Raw genomic sequence first — 20,754 nt, forward strand, 5'->3', positions numbered from 1 at the left:
AAGACATGGTTGCTTTTGCATGTTGAGTCGATTTCAACAGTTTGTTGCAGAAATTCTAGGAGCTGACATAAATGCACATGCTGCTCTTATATCTATTTGAAGGTATGGTCTCCTATAAATGTAGTTGATATTCACATGATGTCTATATTTAGTTAAGTCTGCTTTATACAGTATCAGACGTAACTTTCTCTAATGAATTACATTTGGCTTTCCTGTTGTATGCTTATGTAAAACTAGGTTTTTTAACCCTGTGATGTTGTAGAGTCTTTGCCTGATAGGCAGTAACTACTGAAAAACTGGAATAAATAGATTTCAGTGCTGACAGCCTGCCCCAGTTTTTGCACAAGCTCTTCGCCAACAAACCATTTAAGATTCTCTAATGTCAGAAATGAGGCTGCCTCAGAGCAGTCTGTTTACATCCTTATTGACAAGCTAATCCCTACTTTTTCCTGGGGCTGTGTCCCTGCAGACATCTCTTCAACCTTGTCTGTTCTAACGTGACATATCATCCATCTAAAGTATATTTAGAATGTGCCCATCTGTGCTAAAGACCTTTTGTGTAGAAGCTTATGTACAGAATCTCAGTTCTCATGTACAGAATCTCCTTTCTCCTGCTTCCAAATAAATGCAATTTTTCATTTATAAGATATGCAATGAAAGGTTTTTGCAGATGAGCATGTAAAATAGTGCAAAAGAACCATTGGATAATTCTTACTGAGTATCTGTTTGAGCAGGTACAAATTACTGGTTTAAATTTTTATGTGTGAACAGAAAGAGAATACCATATCTACCCTCTACATACCTCACTGTACTGCTATGGCTGCTCAGCCACTGTTTTAATACAGAATAGCATGTTCATTGTGAAAAGTCTGAAACCACTTAGCAAGGGTTGTGATGTGCACATTATCGATTACATTTTTCCACTGTGGCTTGCGACTTTGTTCTGTTAGGTGCTTACTGTGCAATAACATATCAGCTCCCTGCTGTAGTATTTGACTTTTGCCATGAGATGGGGACCAGCAGGCAATCCTGGAAAAGTATTAGGACCAAACAGAGGTGCTTGTACCATGTGGAGAGCTGGAGATTAATGACATGAAACTAAAATTCTTAGGGAAGTAGCAGGACATGAGCAATGGATTTGAGTGAGGAATTAATAGAATGGGTGGAAACCTTTAAAGGGCTGAGACTACCAAGCAAGTAGAGGTGTGAATCCGTGTGGAAAATGAAAGGCGTTGGGAAAAAAGATTGGAGTTTTGGTAATGTGAAAAGAAGATCTGGTGAATGGCAGGTGGCTGTGATTTCAAGCAGTAGAGTAGTGATTGGCAAGCAGGATGTTCAGTCAGTGAAATGGATAAGTTTGAGTCAGTCACTCCAGCAGAAGATTAGAACTGCAGTCAGCAGGAGCGTAGCATTAGTGAAGGGGTATTTATTACAATATATTCTCTCAGAGTCTCCATTCACAAGGCTCAGTGAAGCAAAGTGATGCATGAATAGCAAAAGAAAAGATAGCAGTAGCTCTCCAGGGCCATGAAGTTGACGGGTAAACAAGGCAAGTAGAGTTAGAGAGGTGGAAACAAACAGCACAAGATGTTAAAATGTCAACAAGCATGATCACATAACATCCCATCTTGTGGGATAAAGAAAAATTAGAAGGGGCAAATAGTGCAAGGAAATAGATCTGATTATCAAAAAAACCCCGACAACCATAGCAAACAAATATTTCTAACTTGTCTCCTGGACAAGGTAAGCACATATGTGTTTCACTCAACTTTGTGGGTTGACTTTATGCATATATAGAGGTGGCAGGGAAGTTAGGAAGGGCTAGAATTTTGAGGTGTTCCAGTATCCTTCAGGAAGCTGTGAAAGAGAAAAATCTGTAGATAGTTGCTCACTAAATCCTCTAACATGTGTCTAAATGAAAGGTTTCATTTTTTATATATTTTTTTCCATTTATACATTGTAAAGGAATTTATTAGAGAAACCCACAAAAAAGCATGAACAAGAAACCATCTTCAACCACCTCCAGAACCTGGTGCTGAAGAAAATTCTACTCTTATGTCCTTCCTCCCTTCCTCCCTCCTCCGCTAACTTCCCTGGTTTGGGGGTAAAATAGGAAATAAAATTAAGAGATCCAATAAAGGTGTTGTGCCAAAGCTTTCTATGATAAGAAGTTATCACCTCCTGCTTTTCTCTCACACACTTGCTAGATGTTACTGCCCTGATAGTGCACCCACTGAATTAAATCCACGTTTCTTTAGGGTTTGGAAGGCAAAAAGATTAGGGGAAGAATGGCTGAGACATCATCTACTGACTTTGGGAGCAGCAGTCTCTAGCAGATTGGTGATGGAGAGGGACTAAAGGCAGTAAATTTGTAATTGGCTCCATCATTGATTACAGCTTCTCTTAAGCCCTCAGAAACTGGTACATCTCTGAGAATTTCTGCTGTCTTTAAAATACTGTAGTGCTTCAGCTGCCTGTCTACAACTCACAAATCAACTTACCACTTGAAAAAGCAGTAGCCTAGGACATGTTTCTGAAAACTTAGATGACATTGAAATTCCAGAATTGGACTTCTAATGGGGTCTTTGTAGACCACACTGTGTCATTGTCTTGGGCTCCAAGAAGAGACAGCACATTTATTCCAGTACCCATGGGGAAAATCCTGACATTTGCACTTAGCAAGGTCAATGCTGAGGCTGCTCTCTACTGGAGAAAATTAGCAAATATGTGGTAATGAGCATCACCACACACAGAAAAATCTGTCTGCACTGAATTAGATGGGGCCTTTTGACCATATCTACAGATCTTTAAAGTTTTGTGATAAAGTAAAATGTTTTTATTTTGTGCCTGATGGTTTCCATTGATATTTTTTTCTCCATGGGGAGGAAGCATCTCTGCAGAACCATTCCCCATCTCTGCATGTCTTGTTGAGTTGTACTGTATATACTAAAGTCATCCATCTTTACAGATCTGTTTTATTGAGACAAGAAACTCTAGAGCTCTGTTTTCATTTGGCTAGTGGAATACATGGCTAAAGCTTGTTCCTCTCTGGAAAGGATGAGTCAAATAGTAATTGAAAAGACAAGGCATTACCTGATACCAGATAGCACGTGATGTTTTCTTGTGGTGATTTATAATCCCCAGCTCCCATTGGTGGGCCAGAGACACGAGATGTGTTTCTGGCCTATTGTCTGCTTCCTGGAGCCAGCAGGGACAGCTTCATTCAGGATGGTAACACCATATGCTTTTAAAGTATTTAACCTGTATTACCATAATGAGATCCCCTGGCTTTCTAAATCTCTTTGACAATTCACTGAAGCAAAACAAAAAGCGGCCTTTATTTGTATTGCTGCACCACATGCACATGCATCCCAGCAATCCTGAGTGTCAGTCACAGGGTGCTGAATTCTTTCTTCTGTGTCCAGTTAAGCCAGTGACTGACAGCAGCCTGGCCAGTCGAGGGGAGGATGGCGTCATTCGGGCCAGCTCAGCTGTGCAGAGCAGGATAAAGCTGCAGAGGTGACACTTACCACTCTAATGGCAAAAGGTGCTGGTTATTTATTTGGTTGCTTATCACTGGGTGTGTTCAGCACACAGAATCATTTTGGAAAATTACTTTTCTCTCTTTGCTAGCTAGAGAGGTGACTGTTGTTGCACCCCCTTTCAAATAGTTTCATTTTTGTTTGTCATCCTCAGTTTTACATGTATAAATTGTTTAAGAGTGTCTCTTCAGCCCTGCTGTGTGGGAACACAATTTTTGCCTGCCTTGCCCTAGTCAAGCCACAGGGAAGCTGCAGTCCAGCAGTGTGTGTGTCCAGCAGTCAGTATTGAAAAGTCATTTTAATTCACTACTCCCCTGAATTTACTCTGTTCTGGGTACCCCAATGTCGCTGAAACACTGTGGAAAACCATATACTGTGCATCTAAGTCTTCATCTCTGCAGCTTCAGGGGATAAAACTGTGGTAATTACAGTGGAGAAAGGTCTGCATAAAAGAGAAATTCTAGACTGACAGACTGCACATCAGCCAGATTTTGTCACTGTTGATTTAATCAAAAGCTCAAAGTAGCCAGTAGTGCTTTATATGTGTGAAATCTCAAAATTCAGTGTAAAACCAGATTGGGAGAGAAAAGCAGAGCTATAAAAGCACAGCGGTAGCCAATTTAATTTTAATGCATTTTTTTAATAGATGGATTCAGATAGATGTGTATAAACAGTCATTGTGCTGCTGCAGTTGAAAAGATGGAAGCCTAAGCACTGAAGATGGGAGGTTTAAATTTCTCTTGCATCTTTTAGTGCCAGACAGTGTCTATACATGAATGTTGAGGGTCAGTTTAATTATTTAACTAATACTGGATTTGCATAAATTTGCTTTCCTGAAAAGGCTAATAAGATGCAGTTGTGGTGGGCAGCTGAAAGCAATTTGGGTTTGAGTCAGTAATGACAGTACTAAGCAGAGTTGAAATTGTAACATCAATTTTGTAAAATGTAAAATTAGTATTAAGCTGTGAAAGATAACTGCAGAATCCAAGATATTTTTTGGCTCTCTAGTACTTTTAGTGCCATTATTTTCTTATGTTAACAACATAATGGCTTTATGAGACTGTTCCAGCTATGCTTTACTTAATACTGAAGAATAAGATCACCACACTGCTGGAATATACCCTAAATATAACACACAAGGGAAAAACTCCAGGCATTGGTCTACATTTTCCTTGTGATATCTATTATCTTTTTTCTATTGATATAAAATGAAAGTTATAGACTGAATTTTGCCCTCTATTCAACCATAAAGAAAATCCCCCCATATTCTCTGGACTCTGCACAGTGAGTGAAATGGACTGGACTGAGCAAGCAGCTGTCCAGTGCAAGGCTGTTTTTGTATAAGCTGCCCATCTGGCCTAAGTGACATGTGGGGACTGAGGATGGAAGAACTGTCCCTCAGGTCCCCAGGTATGCCCCAGTAAAGGAAATCCACCACCAAATCTAGGAGCTCATCAGGCTCAGGCAATATATTTATTGATGTTTTCGTGTCAGTACTGTAACAGGTCACCTTGTCTCCTGTCATGTGAAATGCAACCACCTAATTGCACTCCTTGTAAGTAGTAGAATGCGCAATCTCTTGATTTTCTTTATAAAAAGAGTCAGTAACATAATGCACGGAGGTATGGAAAGTGAATTGGGAGGGATGGTCTCACTAAGGAAGCTGAACAGCAGTCCTGATGAAAGCCTGTCCAGCCTGGAGAGTGAAAGCCCAGGAGAGCATCTCTGCCTGGAAATAAGCACACTGAAACAAGGAGGCATGATCAGGATTTCCAAAATAATGGCAGTCTCTTTAGCAAAGAAGAAGGAAAGAAAGAAGCAGAACAGAGAGGGGAGATCATCACATTTTGTTGTTACTTACTCCACTTGGTAGAACAAGTATTTCAATCCTCCATTGCTAGGAGATATTGATTTCTTCCCTGCAGTTATATACTCTATGTCATTTGGTGTGAAAGTAGTGCCTACATATTTATTGACATTATTTTTTTAAATTGTAATGTGTCATGGCCAAATCAGCTTCAGAGCTGGCGGAAGGAAAACAAAGTGTTACTACTATTATGGATAACTTTTTGGAAGGACAATACTGTATTTCCTTGTACTATGGCATAGTATGGAGCCTATTTTCAGTTCATTTCTAATGCATGATAACTTGCCTTCAGCACTGTGAAGATTCATTTTCACATAATTTTTAGTGTAGAGGTTTGTAATTTTACAGTCATTTATGCGGCAGGAAAGATATTAGTGATATTCGCATGAACTCATGCTCAGTTGCAGTGCTGTTTATCTGTCTTTCCAGTTTGTTTGCTCATAAAATTAGGAGACAAAAGGCGGAATCCTCAGTGCCATGAGTGTGCTATATTGCATTATTAATATTAGGATAGCAAGCAATTCCCACTAGACAGTCTTTGTGGTCTGTTCATGCTTTAGAAGTGTCTGGGCATGAAAGGCCGTGTGAGTTGGAGTGGGCCGCTAGTCTGGGATGACATTTGAATGCGCCGAGGACAATGTCTCGATGACAATGACTGGGAGGGAGGCACAGGCGGGGCTCCGCTCTCCCTGCTCTCCCATGGACAGTCACCTCTCCTTTAGGATTATTCCCTCACGTGACTCCTCAGTTGGGCTTTGTCTCAGAGGAATGTGGAACCACTGGAGGGGAGAAACTGAGGTTTCCAGACAAAGCAGAGGCTTCCAGTGCTGACACACAGCCCATAACCCAGAGAGACAGCAAAGCTAATGAGAGGCATTGCCTCTCAGGCACCATTTGCAGCATTCAGAGTTCACAGAGCATTTTACTTTCAGCCAAATTGCAAACAAAAAAATTAAATTTTGTATTTCCATATACCAGAATATTTTTTGTCAAGGACAAGCTTTGTGGTGCCAGTTTTCATCTGTAGCTTATATTGCCTGATTCTCCATGAAATAAACAAACTTAACCAGCCACAGCAATATTGGGTATTAGGGCACCACCCATTAAAGTAAATGTGCACTGAATACTTCTAGTTGTGGGAAGATTCTTGCCTTAAAATGTAGCAATAGTTTACAATTCAGCTAATAAAATATATTTATTTATTCTTCCCCATAAGTGGGATGAGGATGGATGTTTTTCCTACATCCTCCTAGTGTTAACTGTTAAGTCTCAAGAGGAAAACTCAAAAAAATACTAAATGCTCATTTAATAAAGATATCTAATGTAGAAGAATAGCCCTGGAACAGCATATTTGGATATTTTAAGAAGTGGAAACAAAATTGAGTATTTTCATAATTTTTTGGCCTGTTATAAATTATTAATGTTGTTTTGGGCCATATATGTATTTTGAATGAGTAATTATGGGCGATCGTTCTCTGCCATTAGTAACCTAGATTTTAATTCTGTACAGCCACCTCTGCAACCCTCTTTTGATATTAATATGAAGTCTAATCGTGCACTATATTTTCTGACTTTTTTATTGTAACAGTAAAATCACACCCTTTTTATTTAAGTCTTCTCCCTGAAATTTTTATTTTACAATTGCTTTTAGTACCTTTCTTGTTCAGTCTGTGCATTACATGTGTATCAAAATCTTATAGTTAGCTTATAGTCTGAAGGGAAATAAAATCCACACAATTAAATCTCTCCTTGTGTGCTTGAAAGATTCAGCACTGAGTAATCTGTCACATCATAAAAGGAGCAAAATCAAAACAACTGAGTCATTATCATGACTCTGCTTGGTTTCAGCCCATGAAGTGACATCTAGACTCTGCAAATACTGTATTTGTCGTTTTATGTATCTGTGTGCAAACATTTGTCGATACGGAGGTGTAAATGTTGCCAGCATTTAAATTAGGTTAAAAGTGCTATTTATGGCTTACATAAACAACAAAAAATATTCATAATCATCCCTAGGTGAAGCTTCTCATTTAACAAGCTTACAGCTCCTAATTAATTCTGTAAAGAACGCCATTTGGCAGAGCAGAATTATGAGGTTTGCATATTGATAGTGGCAGGGAAAAATATATCAGTTTTCTATTTATATGGTAAAATTGACTTCTGCTCTTTTGAAAATGGCACATCTCAGAGGTATTGCTTTCAAAATGGTCTCTGGGTGTAAAGAAAGCAGTAATAACAGCACCAGGCATTCAGTTCTGTCCTAATTTTCCCACCAGTTTTTCAGTGTTTCAGCTGTCTCAGAGACTTAAAGTACTCTCATTAGGTCTCTGCAGAGGCTGCCTGCTCGCTGCTCCATCCCGAGCTGCCTCTCTCGCTCCCCCTCTCCCACTCTCCCCTTTTTCTCCCCTCCTGCCTTGGGACTGAGTGTGAAGATCATTTGCTGGTGTGATTGGCAGGTTGGAGCATTCGATCAGATGAGTTCCTCTTAGTGCAGGTCAAAAAGGCTGGTTAGCAGGAGCTGTCGAAAAATGCCAGCAGCATTCGAAATGGGAAATGTCATGACTTCGAGGCAGGGGGTGCCACCTGGAACAGAAAGCCCCCAGCTCATTAGCAAGTTACAGGATGCAAGCTTAACTGGAGGGAGCAGAGGAGGAAAGATAATACCCAATAGGGAAAATTATTGTGAAGTGGAATTGATTTCATGTATAATTTGTTTATCACTAGAGGGGACAAATGCTGTCCTCCTGACATGTGCGGAGGAGTGTGGACTATGAATGAAGCAATTTAGCATAATCTCCAGGTTGAGCTCTGGATTTAAAGAATGCCAACTTCTTTCTTCCCAGCTGTGGATGTGATCAGGTCATGTTGTATTAATTTAACCTGACATACTCTCAAATGGTTTATCTGGGCAATTTTAGCAATTTAACAGAACACAGCAGATATGAGCTGCATTCATTATTAACATGGGGCAGTGGTTTGTCTTCTGGATGAAGTGGGGTTGGGGGTTTACTGCAAGCTGCTGTTGTAAAAAAGACATGTTCCTCTTGCTAGTTGAATTATAAAAGAACTCATTTTTAATGCTTAGTTGGACTGCATAAAATCAGAATGCAATTTCGGTTTCATGATATAATTTTATTTCCAAGAAAACCTACATACCCTTAGAAAGTATGGATTTAAAAATAAATAAAAGTATTCAGGCTTACTGCATAAAATTTAATCTGAAATGAAGACTACAGGATCTGCTGCCTGCCAGGAACTTATAGAATGCACATATAAAATATCAGCATTACAAAATGCTTAGTCTTCTCCAAGATATCCTGTAGTGGTAAAATTGCAGGCAAACTCTTCATCCCAGGCAGTTTAACAAGCTCCTGGCAATTAATATTGCTAGCCATTCATTTGCTTCACTGGTCTGTATTTTAGTGTAAAAGGCATAGTGCATATCAGTAGAAATGGTTGCATAGATTTTTCTCCCCCCCACACACACACAGAGTTTTTTTCAGAAATGTTAAGAAAATAAGATGAGGTCATGGTACCTGCCACACTGTTTTATCATGGTATCTTTGTGCAGCTTTTTGTCTAGTTCTGCTCCTCCTGAAGACAATGGGAGTATTCCATGGACTTCAATAGGAGTAGAGCTGGCTCCCTTATCAAAACGAACATAGACACAACAATACCATCTCAGACTGAGAAAATGAGACTTAAAAGTTGAAAGGACTCCTGAGAGCTATTTTTCAAACTGTATCCCTTCTTGTTAAGGAATTTTGTCTTTTATATATATTAAACTCATACTTTTCTCAGAAGTTTGGAGCTCGTGCTTAAGCAGTCTCTTGGTTGGGTCCTGAGGAATGTTTGCTTACTGTTCAGATCCTTGGCTTTTTTCAGCTTTCATTTTCTTCTATCAAAGTTTTTAAGTTGGTAATGGAGTAGCTAGCATTTACTTTATTGAGTAACAGGCTGTTGAATTTCCCTTTCTCCACTGAATGTGAATCAGAATCAGATTTTTAAAGGAGTTTCTTAATCAAAATATTTGTACAGAGGCTTACAGATGAGTGTTTTCTATTTGGTATTTCATGTAAAAAGCTCAGATTAACAGCCTGATAGTTTGCAAAAAAGAAGTTACTAAAGCACCATAAAAAGGGCATTCTTTGCCTTCCAGATACCTTTTTAGTGTTAAGTTCTTTCAGATAGGCACTGTGAACACTGGCTGCTGTAGTCTGCACTAATGAACACATAGGCTCAGTCCTTTGCAAAGCTGAATAAAGAGAGCAAAATATCAGAATAAAATATCCTCTGTGCATGTTCTGTGGTAGACTTTTTCCCACCTTGGGCGGCTCTGCAGATGCCCAACTAGTATTTAAGTATTTAAGAAAAAAACTGGAAACAAATTTGAAAAGTTCAAAAAGTATTAATTACTTAATGTCTGCTCTGGTACTTTGTTTAGGGAAGTGATATGCATTTAAATTATGTGTATGGAGTTTGAAAATGAGGCTTCTGTTGGGAAAAGAGAGTAAACTGGGCAATCTCCAAGTCTGTTAGCTCCATGGACTAAGGGCAAGGATCAGGAGGCACTGGACAGACCTGTAGATTTTAACCCTGAGGAATATTTGGGGGATCTGTGGTGGCTGTAGTGTCTGTCTGCATCTGGCAACAGCTGCTTGGACACGAGAAGGATGTTATGGCTAGGAAAACTGGCAGGTGCAGATAGGCTCTTCTAGAACTCTGTGTGACACAGGTTAGAGACCTGTGTACGGCCTTGGTTCATGACAAAAGAAGGTATCACTCAGAATTAGAAAAAGCAGTTAAACAACTAATATTTCCCACATATTTACATTTTCCGGCAAGAAGAAAAATTGTAGTCTGAAACAGAAGAAACAATTTAACCATTACTCTTCATTTTTTTAACCAACTTCTGGTTTTTCAAAACTGATACCAGTATTTGCCTAACTTCTAGGGACTAGATAATTCAATGAAGAATAGTAGCCAGGAAGGAATTAGTAGGAAATTCCTTACTGCCCCTCAAAACCTACTAATTTTGCAGTTGTTTGTCATTCACTCAAATCCTGACTTCTCTATTCTAAATAAAAACTGGTTTGTTCCTTGACTCTCTAGGGAAGGTCAGGCAGAAGCAATGAGTGGGAAAATCACATATTCACCGCCTGATTTTCATATGTTTTCTCCCCCAAATTTTTGAGGAATCACTGGAACTTGCTAGTGTATATTCTGTGACATTACCAATTTTTGTGAAACACTTTTTGGGTGAGAAGAAGCTCTAGCACATGGTTCATATTCCATCAGTGACTCCTTTTATCATTACTTGTGTGTAAAAACACTTTCTGTATGAATTGTCTTTGTCTTTTTAGAAGGTGGTTATGTTGAGAGTGTTGGAAATATTGAGTGAGCCCTGAGGTCATCTAAATAACTCCCTGTAATGTGAGCAGGTGTTGATGAAATCTGGTTCAATCAGTAGCATTTCAACTTTTGCTTTATGTATTATATTTCAAATTAAATAGAGCAGTATAAATCAATCCATAAATTGAACCTGGGATTGGGTCATACCCCATATTTAAATACACATATTTAAATGTATGTGTGTAGTTCTTGACTTTGATATTGTTCACTTTTTATTCTTCTTTTTCATTTGGGCTGCAGTAAAAGGATATATCTCTCAAATTTATTTTCTAAGATTTTGCCTCACCACCATGTTGAGTTTTTTTACTAAGTCTTTCTCCCCTATATTAAATATCCCACAAATTATTTATATCTATTACTAAATCTTTAAGGAGGTACATTTAGATAGATTGAGCATATTGAAGATTTCTTGACCTGATCCTGTCAAGATCCTTGACCAGAAACTTTGAGCATATGTTTTGATTTTCTTAGTAGCTGAAGCATTGCTTTTGGGTCATTAACCCTTGCCATCTTTCCTCAGATGACATAAAATATGAGATTTTCTGAATTTTCAGGTCCTGGAGTTGCTTTTTTTGTGTAGGCTGTCCTCCTCTCCCCAAAATCATCTCCAAATTTTCTGGGAAACAATGTTCTGTACCAGTTTGTGTGCTATGGAAAGCAGAATTGCTAATGAGTCACAGCACTGCTCCTGTCACCAGACAGCAGGACAGGCATCTCTCCTCCATCCAGACTCCTAAATGCAGGCAGAGAAACTGTAGCACCCCTACCTAGGGATTTAGAAAGAGGTTTGAAATGTGCCTCTATGGAGCAGACTGATTGAGAAACCAAATTCTCTTTCCATGAGTTCCTGGGGAAGGAAGGGAGCAAACACAATGCAGTCTAAACACATGGGCCCTCATAGAATCATCAGAGCTAGAAAAAACATCTTCAGGGTCTGGACTGGAGGAAGCAACGCTGGGCAAAATCTTATCTGTGTGGTGTTTCTCACCCATTTGATTTTCATGGAAACAAGCACAGCTTCTTGCTAGCAAACATCAACGTTTTCAGCTCATGTCTATTGAGAGATGCTCTGTTTTAAATTTCTGTTGTTAATCCACTGCGTGTTGTGATCACAATAATGCACAGAAGTAAAACAAACATCCCCCACGCCCAAACCTCCTCCCCTAAGAAAACAAAATCCCAGACCATGATGATAAAACAGATCATTAAGAATTTCAGTAACAGCCTGTCAGCTTGGCTCTAAGTGTGTTTTTGCCTGCCATTAAAAACCATATAGATCCACAAATTTGATATGGTCTAGACATAAAAGGAGGGGGAAAGGATTTTAGAAACATTTTATCCACCTTACTCTTCAACATTAAGATTCTTTTTTCACAACAGTGTTTGTACTCTAGTGTTTGAACTAGAAAAAAAATGGTAGTTTTAAAATTCTTAAATATTTTACAAGCTTAAAGCAAATGTAGCATATTTGTAGATGGATGCTCAATTCCAAAAAGTGAAAATAGGATTGTTAATATGTGGACATAAGCAAAATGAGTCGTTACCTGACCTTGTTGTCTGAAGTTTTGCTGTTTCTCTTCCTTATCACTTTCTTTGCTTATTGAGTTTATTTGTTACATTATGCCTGAAAGGTGGAATATAAAATCCATAATTCACAGATCCTACTCACCTTGTTCATGGAAGGCCCTACCATGGAAAAAAAGGTCAGACAGGAGGAATGAGTGGGAAAATCACATATTCATCATCAGATTTTTCTTTGTTTTCTCCCCCAAATTTTCCACAAGGGAGATTCCAGGAGAATCACTGGAACTTGTTAGTGTGTATTTCGTGGCTCTGGCAAAATGCTGCATAAGAATGAGGAACCTCAGTGCTGTCTGTGTTTGGCCCTTTTGGCACAGTGTTAACACACACTCCCCCAGCACACACACGCACAGCCCTGGCCCTGCCAGGCATTCTTTGCAAAAGCCAGTGATTCCTTTGCTCCTGGTGCACATCCCGATGGGAAGGAGATTGGAATGTGGAGACACTTAGCTTTGTTGTCTCCTGCTTTTGTATATGCACTATGCACATTTATGATGGAAAGGTGTCCAGTAGGTCCCAAACTTTCTGAAAGGCAAAAGAATTTCGACAGATGCAAAGCCTATAGGTAAACAGAGAGTGCTGTCAGCCCTGCCTTCATTTATATAAGCCAGAAAACGGATAAGGGCAGAATTGAGGTCATATTTTGCCTTTTAAGGTAAATAATCCATGTCACAGTCCCAAAGCTTCCCATCTCAGCAATGATAAACATGAGCTGGATCTGTCACACCTCATCCCTGTGAGACCCCACTGCATGCAGTGGGTCATGGTAAACGTTTGTGTTGTGGGGAGGAGGGAGGAATAGGTGTAAAGTGCTTTACATCTGCGTAACTTTAACATTTTGTGTTAAAGTTACGTACTCTGGTGCTAATGGAAACAGAGATCACTTATCACCATATCTAAGGAATTAGAAATGTATATTCATGACTCCCTGTTACCCAAATAGGATGTCCATCATTCTGCATTAATGACATAGCTCTATTCTACTCATTTCATTTTTCTTTATGTTTTACCCAGCTGAATAGCTCAGTGCTGCCATGGGGTCCTGTATCGTATGGCAGACTTTGCCTTTTGAACTGCCCACATCACAGTTTGCTGCAGCTCCCTATCTCCACCGTCATTCTTTTTCTTTACTCTAAATGTTTCCAAGGAGGAAGAAAAGAAAGAAAGAAAAGATTAAATAAAAAAAAAAAAAAAAAAGAAAGGCGGGGGGCTGGGGGGGAAGGAGGGGAGAAAGAGACTGCTGTGGAAAAATAAAAGTTTAAAAGAAAACCAGAATGAATGCTTCACTTGTTGGCTTTTAGCACAATTACCATACCTTAGGAAATATGCAGGGAATAGTTAATTATGACTAAATGAGCTCCTTTTAGAGTTGATGGCAGGCCCCAGCATCCAACTGTCAGTGTTGTGAAAGATTGAATTAAAAGGCTGCTCCCCCTGTCAGCCGATAGGATGGTCTGCTGGGGGGAAACAGACAGTGAAAAGATAGCTGGGCTGGAGCAGCCTCAGCAAGAGAAACACGTTTGGCATTTGCATACTGCCCCTGCAAAGGGCTTTAGTCCAAATAAAGGAGGAGATTTCGGTATTGTCAGCCCAGGCTTTGTTCGGTGTGAAGAGCAGAAGGAAATCTGATGAAGGGGCCTTTCTGAAGGCCTTGCACACAGACTGGAGGTTGTTCTAGTAAAGTTATGTACTTTGGGATTGTTTACACACTGTTGTCTGTTTGAAGATCTCCTAAACTGAAAGACTCAAAGTATTCTTCTTTGCTAATACAAAAGTGTGGAATTTGTGTGGTAAAAATTACTTACACTGCAGACCTGAACAAGTTCTTTTCATCATCTTCAGAAAATACCCAAAAGTTCCTTTTTTTGGTGTAGACAAGGTCCCCAATATTTCTTGGCTGAACTCATATATCACAAAGTTATTTCAGACTGAAAGAAAAAAGGAAGAATTATGTTCTCAAAATGCAGAGAGCACAAAAAATAAGATACTCTTCAGGCTTGAGGCAGACAAAATCTTGCTGCCTTCTCCAGCACAGTTCTTTTTTAAACAAGTAGACAGTTTCATACCAACTAAAAACAGTGTTTTGAAATTTAGTTGGGGTAAAGTGTTGTGTCTCTGCTAAGATCTCTTCTGTACTTTCTATTTTTTTTTCTTACCTGAGAGATGAGCCAGAAGCCTCAAACCTCTTTTGTATTTAATCTGCAGCAGACCCAGTCCATGCCTTAGAGCTTTTCCAGCTAAAATAGCGGATTTGTGTTTAAAAAACCCCAAAACTATTTAAAGGTGGTGGCAGGCAAATTGATCCTCCTTAGAATAATTATCCAGTTACAGGGTATACTGCCAGCTTCCAAGGTTTTCACATGGGACAAAGAGCATTCTCTCAGAGATATGGTTAATATTTAGGCACCAAATAGGTCATCTAACAGCACCTGAAATAGATGGCTTTTGCTATTTTTTGGTGCAAATTTGTGTGTGATTGTCATAGTCTTAATGATTTTAGCTAGTACTTAATTATTTATTTGGATGGTAATACTCATGGAAATGGTGTGTGTGTGTGTATATATATATATATACACACACACACACACATATAATGCTCTCTTGCTCTCTCTCTATATATGTATGTATGTATATGTATGTATGTATGATTTTTTTCCAGAAATGTTTCTGTACATACTTAGCTCATTTTCTCATCAGCTTTGTAACTAACAGTCATTGTAAAGCAACATGTATTTATTGCTAATGCTTTGGGAGTGTTAGGGTGAGCAATATCCTGGCCTGAATAGAGCTTGAATTTTCTCTATTAAAACAAGTACTGTCTTTAAGGCTTGGTGAAATTCTGGGGAAGAAGATGAAGCAATTTCTAAGACACCAAAGAATGATGCTGGGTATACCTGTATGGATATATTTCTGTTTCCTCTACAGTTGCTTAAGGGTTATAATTAAGGAAAAAATTACAGTTCTGTTAATATTAATAAATTAGTCCACATATGATGAAATTTGGCTCTCAGTTATACATGCTCTGACTTGTTGGGGCTGGTTATTTTTAACCTGAAATGCTTCTTTATGCTCACTCAGAGACAGACATGGATGTTTCAGCTGAGATTTTTTTTCCGGCTAGTGATACATGTGAATCATTTAATACTTAATAATCTATTAGCCTTATTTTCCCTCACATGGTTGTCACAAATTCTCACAGAAACACAGGCAGAAGCAAGTCTGCAATCAATAGGCCACAGGGCACCTCCAGTCCTCAGATTGCTGGTGCAACTTGAAAATCAGTTGTTAGAAAGGGGAGGTGGTTGATGGAAAATGTGCCATATCCTCTTGCTTGCTGAGCATTATCTGGGTTCAAGAAAAGCCTGAATGAATTTCAGCATCTCCCTTTTTCTTCCACCCTACAAAAAGCTTGAAGGGGAGATCAAATTTTGGTAAAAACAGGAGCTGAACTGAGGCATCAGTGTGCAGTTCACAGCTTCTCTTATTAGTTTAATTTATTCCTTAAAGCATTTACCTTTTTCCAGCTGAAATGAGTAGTAGAAAATAAGGTACAATATTTTACAAGGATTATTTACCAAATGATATTTACTGCTTGGAAACATAGCAGTGCAATCTGTAAAGTAGTTTTTGACTGCCTAAAGAGACAAGCAGTTTGAATCCAGCCTGGGTATAATGTAGAATGCAATTTCACAACAGTTACTTTTATATTAACTCATAAGTTTTTATTGCTTCATAAGAAAATGGTAGCATCATCCTACAGTGCTTAGCTCCTGTAGGAGATAAACTCCTGTGACTTTCTCATGTGTTGGCCATCTTTGTGCAGCTTTCACTGGCTATAAAGAACTCCTAGTCCAAAACACTGCTGGGAAAACAAGGATGGACGGTGGTAGTAATAAACATGTCATTTAAACCTTACAGGAAAATGAACGTGGTTTATTCAAACATCCCTTCTAAAGTTCAGCTGATAATAATATTTTAGTAACACAAAGAGGAAAATCTTCTAACACTTCCATTCCTGGGCTCTGTTCCCACTGAAGGCAGCAGGAGCTGCACATACAGATCCAGAGGGCTTGCAACTTGAATAGCGTCTAATATGGAGTTGAACAGTTTTAAAAAAAACAGAAACTGGGCTCACTCCAAGGCTTGCAGTCTGCGTGCAGTGAAGTGGTGTTTTCACTTTTCATCTCTTGCTCTTTGTTTCACAGCACCGGTGCAATCTCCAATTAGAGCCCACCCTTTGTTAGCAGCAGCCTCATCCCGCTCGGGGTTTTTCCTGTGAGAAGCGTGTCAGAATTTGGGGGGACTAAATATCCTCCTTTGTTGGAGAGCTTGTCAAGCACCGCGCTCTGCCCGCTTTCCCACCAGGAAGGTCAGGCCGCTGGGGGGCCGCTCTATTTTCCGAAATGATCCCTACTGTCTGTCCATGCTGTCTGACAGATTGAAACAGTTGTCTGTGTCACTGCTTTCAATGCTTTTTAAATGCCTCACTTTCCTTGAAAGATGTAAAATATGTCGGCAGTGGGGGGAAAAATGTAAAAGGAACTATACTTTTTCCTGCTTAAAGAAGCATTGGGTTTTCTTTTCTAAAGTAAACTTAATTTTGTTTAAAATATAAGATGACTTAGGGGGAAAAAAAACCTAAACACCAGCTAATCTGGAAGACTGGGTAAGTCACAGCTTACATATTCTATTTCTGAAACCTCATTTTAAAACGAGGGCAATAAAATTATTAAACACACATTCATTCAGTAGCTGAAGTAAAATAGTAAATTTTCTTTGTTCACTTATAATTCAGTTTAATATATTTTGATCTGAGGTATGTATAAAGCCTGAAGAAATTGGTACTATGCTGAGCCTTCAATACCCTCCAGATAATTGAACTAATTAAATCTTTACCAACATTAGCACAACTCCAGCATTCCTTGGACAGTGGTTAATTATTGCATGAACATGGCAAGCTTAAACTAAACAGATGAAAATAGAATCCTGTGGAATGGGTATTGAGTTTATTCTTTATTCATCTTTTGATAAGGTTTAATTAAAACTGCCTCTCTCCATTGTGGTGAGAATGAATGTGCTTGTTTTCTTAGTGAAAGCCAAATTATTCACTTCAGCCATGGTTCAATAATCAAAGGGTTTGCAAAGTTTTGGGTTATATTGTAGCTGTGGAGATATAATTGCTGCAATTCTCTATGAAGGCTTTATCTTTTTATTACATTGTCTTTTATTTTTTACTTTATTTAGTAAATTAGAGCATCCATTTTTTGATTCACTATTTTAATGTGCTTTAAGCAGGACATTTTTGTCAACAGAAAGTGAGCTGATGAAAATAAAATTTAAAATAAAATATTGTTTTTAATAATTGGTAGGCAAAAAAATTGTTTCCAAAGAAATCTATATCCCAGTCTTTTAGAGTAATACAAAAAGTAAAATTTAAGCACATAGCATATAGATGTCTTTATGAAGTGCTGAATTTTAATAAAGGACTGGTCATTTCTTTTTATGACAGTAACAGGAGGATGGACATGGTGACTCCCCCTGCTTAGACAGTGGCTAATTGATCACTGAGCAAAAATTGTTGAAAGAAACAGTGATGGCTCATAATGTTAGAATACACAAGATTGCAAAGTGACTTGAGCTGCTTACCTTGTGTACGACCGGCAATCTTCAGCACCAATGATACAATGGACAAACAAATCCTTGAGAGATGTGAAATTTTGAGCAAGAGCACTAGGGTGCAACTGAAGGAGAATGAGAAGCATTTGTGAGCAGGTATGCATGCATGCAGCCTGGCATCCCTTGTGTTGCCATGGACTTGCCTTTCCTCTTGGAAAGCTGTAGATCTGAGCTTCAACTCTCATGTTGCAAATTCACATAAATTCTTTGAGAAATAACACAGCAGGTATCAGTGTTCCTTTAAAAGGAAGTGTCCCACTCTCTATCAGTTCTGCAGGTGACTTTGATGGACCACCAAAAGGGTCATAGGACAAGTTGCACAGTTTATTTGTATTCTGGTATCTCATTTTGATGTGGTTTGGAATGAAATTCTGGCAGAACCTTGGTTTCCTGACAGACTTTTCCATTCCCATTTATAAAATATTAATTTCACTTTCTGTGATTTATCAAGCAACTATGCCATTGTTCTGTCTTGGGCTCATGTGTTCATTAGGGGATTCCAGGCTGACACAGTGGTTTTGATTTAAGGGAAGAAAATCTGTTTCCTTTTTATTTTGTTATTCCAAGAGTTGTTTCTTTTAGAGTGAATTTCACTGGGTAATAAAAAAATTAAGACTGCGAGTGCACCAAAGGCAAAAATAAGCTGAGGAGGGAGTCTCTTGAACCATGGAGTTGCACTTAGCTGGTAGTTCTTTGTCCTTTTTGGGTGATAGTGTGCTGGGTGCACATCATGTGAATCCAGAGCTACTTGGAGTCACTGGACAAAGGGCAGTCTGCTGGGAAGCTGCAGTCAGAAATGTGATGCTCATGTTCTTTGTCATGGAGGAACAGAATCTGAGTCCCAGCTGATGCTGTTAAGATTCTGTAGGTGCAGCCTTTTACTTAGACTTTAGTGAAGTCAAGATTTGGTCTGCTCTATTTCTGGAGGTATGGGAATGTGCCTGGTCTGGAAGAGGGCAACACTCCATGTGAGCTGTGCCTTGAGTGTGTGCACATGGTCAGTCCTGTTCTAATGGTGAAAGTTGTGTTCTACTTCCCTGCTGACAGAATTTCCCTCCAAAATATGTGAAATTAGGTCATCTCTGAGACCAGACATCCCCTTCAGTTGTTTGGGACTTTCTCCCAGTTATACCTTACATATTTTGTGAATTTTAGTTTTATTTGGCATAAAGAAAATAGATATGGATGAAGTGTTAATTTTTCTGAGCTCCTTTGTGCTATATTTTGCCTTTTAAAGCATTGGAAATACATTTCTGAATTATTATAAGGGCATTAATGTATTTCATATGAATGACACTCTGTTAGAGGTGTGTTTACTGCACAGAGAGATTTTCCAGCATTTACTACAATTATGCCATGATTCCACAATCATTGAGATGGGGTCTGTGCACTCCTGCTTTCCCAGCAGCACAAATTTGATCTGGATTGAGAAGGGATACCTGATCTCATTTGAGCACAGCGCGGTGGCTCCATGCTGGTTACTGGGAATCACCACAAAGCCTGCTGGTCCAAGGTTAACCAATCAGTTCAGGGGTTTTTATCAGATTTGAAACAACAGAGTTAGATTGCACTGGGTCAGCATGATTTTCACTCAATCATAGGAGCTTTGAAGCTGGATTTGTAGCCCTGTCACACATACTTCTGTCACTCAGATTTTCCTGAACTCTTAACTGAAAAAAATCATCTTCTAATACTTGGTTACATTAAAATAATTTTGCTGGAAAATTTATTTTTAAATTGTGATAATAATCTTGAATCCCATAGGAAAAACCTGATGTCCTGGAAATTAGAAAGGATTTCTAGCTGGGGTTGCTGAAAAAACTTCTTGCTTAAGAGATCATAATCTAATCAGAGTAGATTGAAAGATTTGAAAGTATCTTCTTTAAATGTGAAGAGAGAATATGTTCCATACTAATTATTTATTTTTATATGTGGGTTAATACCCATTAGCATTTTTTAATATGGTCTGTTTTTTATGGGCTGTTGACAGCTTTGCATACCATCCTTAACTTAAGGAGATTCTTTAAAACTTGGACAATACCAGGCATACCATGTGTTTATTAAAGAGCTTCTCAGCCCTCCCCAGCAGTCATTAGGTAAAGCATGCCTTCTGAGGAGCAAGAGGACAAAATGGACAACTGTGACTTTTGACTGCATTGATTCATTTTGACATAATGTGATTAATTTTTTTATCTAATGATGAGACTCCTTCCTGTTTATCAAAATTGCTACATAAACAAGAATAATTCTGCTTGTTTCCTTCTTTTTTTTTTTATTTGGCATAAAAGATCCAGGAGTGCAAAAAGATGATTCCATAAAAGCAAGCCCATGTAGAATTTACAGGGCTACCACAAAGAAATCCTAAGGAGTTGCACCTTACCAAGACCATTATTAACTTGCCTCCAGCCACAGTATTTATATGGTAATATATTATCATCTTCACTATCAAGTACTACTTGATCCAATACAATCTCATGTTTTCTTTTCTTTATAGTTGCTATGTCATGGTGATCAGTCTGTGTATTTGCTGTCAACTTTGTTATTCCTTCTTCTTAGCAAGTTCTTCATTATCTGCAGAATGTGGTTGGTCACTAGGCTGAAGTGCACAATAAGGCCTTGACATTGCAATGTTTAAAAATTTGCTATATCTTTGACTCTAGAAATTTTGGTCTTTGT

The 20,754-nt window shown here is 38.7% G+C and overlaps 1 protein-coding gene across 6 annotated transcripts in view; it reads left to right on the plus strand.

The window, feature by feature from the left end:
• The window catches only part of CDK14 (cyclin dependent kinase 14), a 344,941-nt gene that overhangs the window by 249,867 nt on the left and 74,320 nt on the right, over nucleotides 1-20,754 (plus strand). The gene's annotated exons all lie outside the window — the stretch shown is intronic.

The sequence above is a fragment of the Melozone crissalis genome, unplaced genomic scaffold (genome assembly GCF_028551555.1).
Source record: "Melozone crissalis strain CALT ecotype California unplaced genomic scaffold, PUWL_Pcris_2 ptg000016l_1, whole genome shotgun sequence".
NCBI classification, from domain to species: Eukaryota; Metazoa; Chordata; class Aves; order Passeriformes; family Passerellidae; genus Melozone; species Melozone crissalis.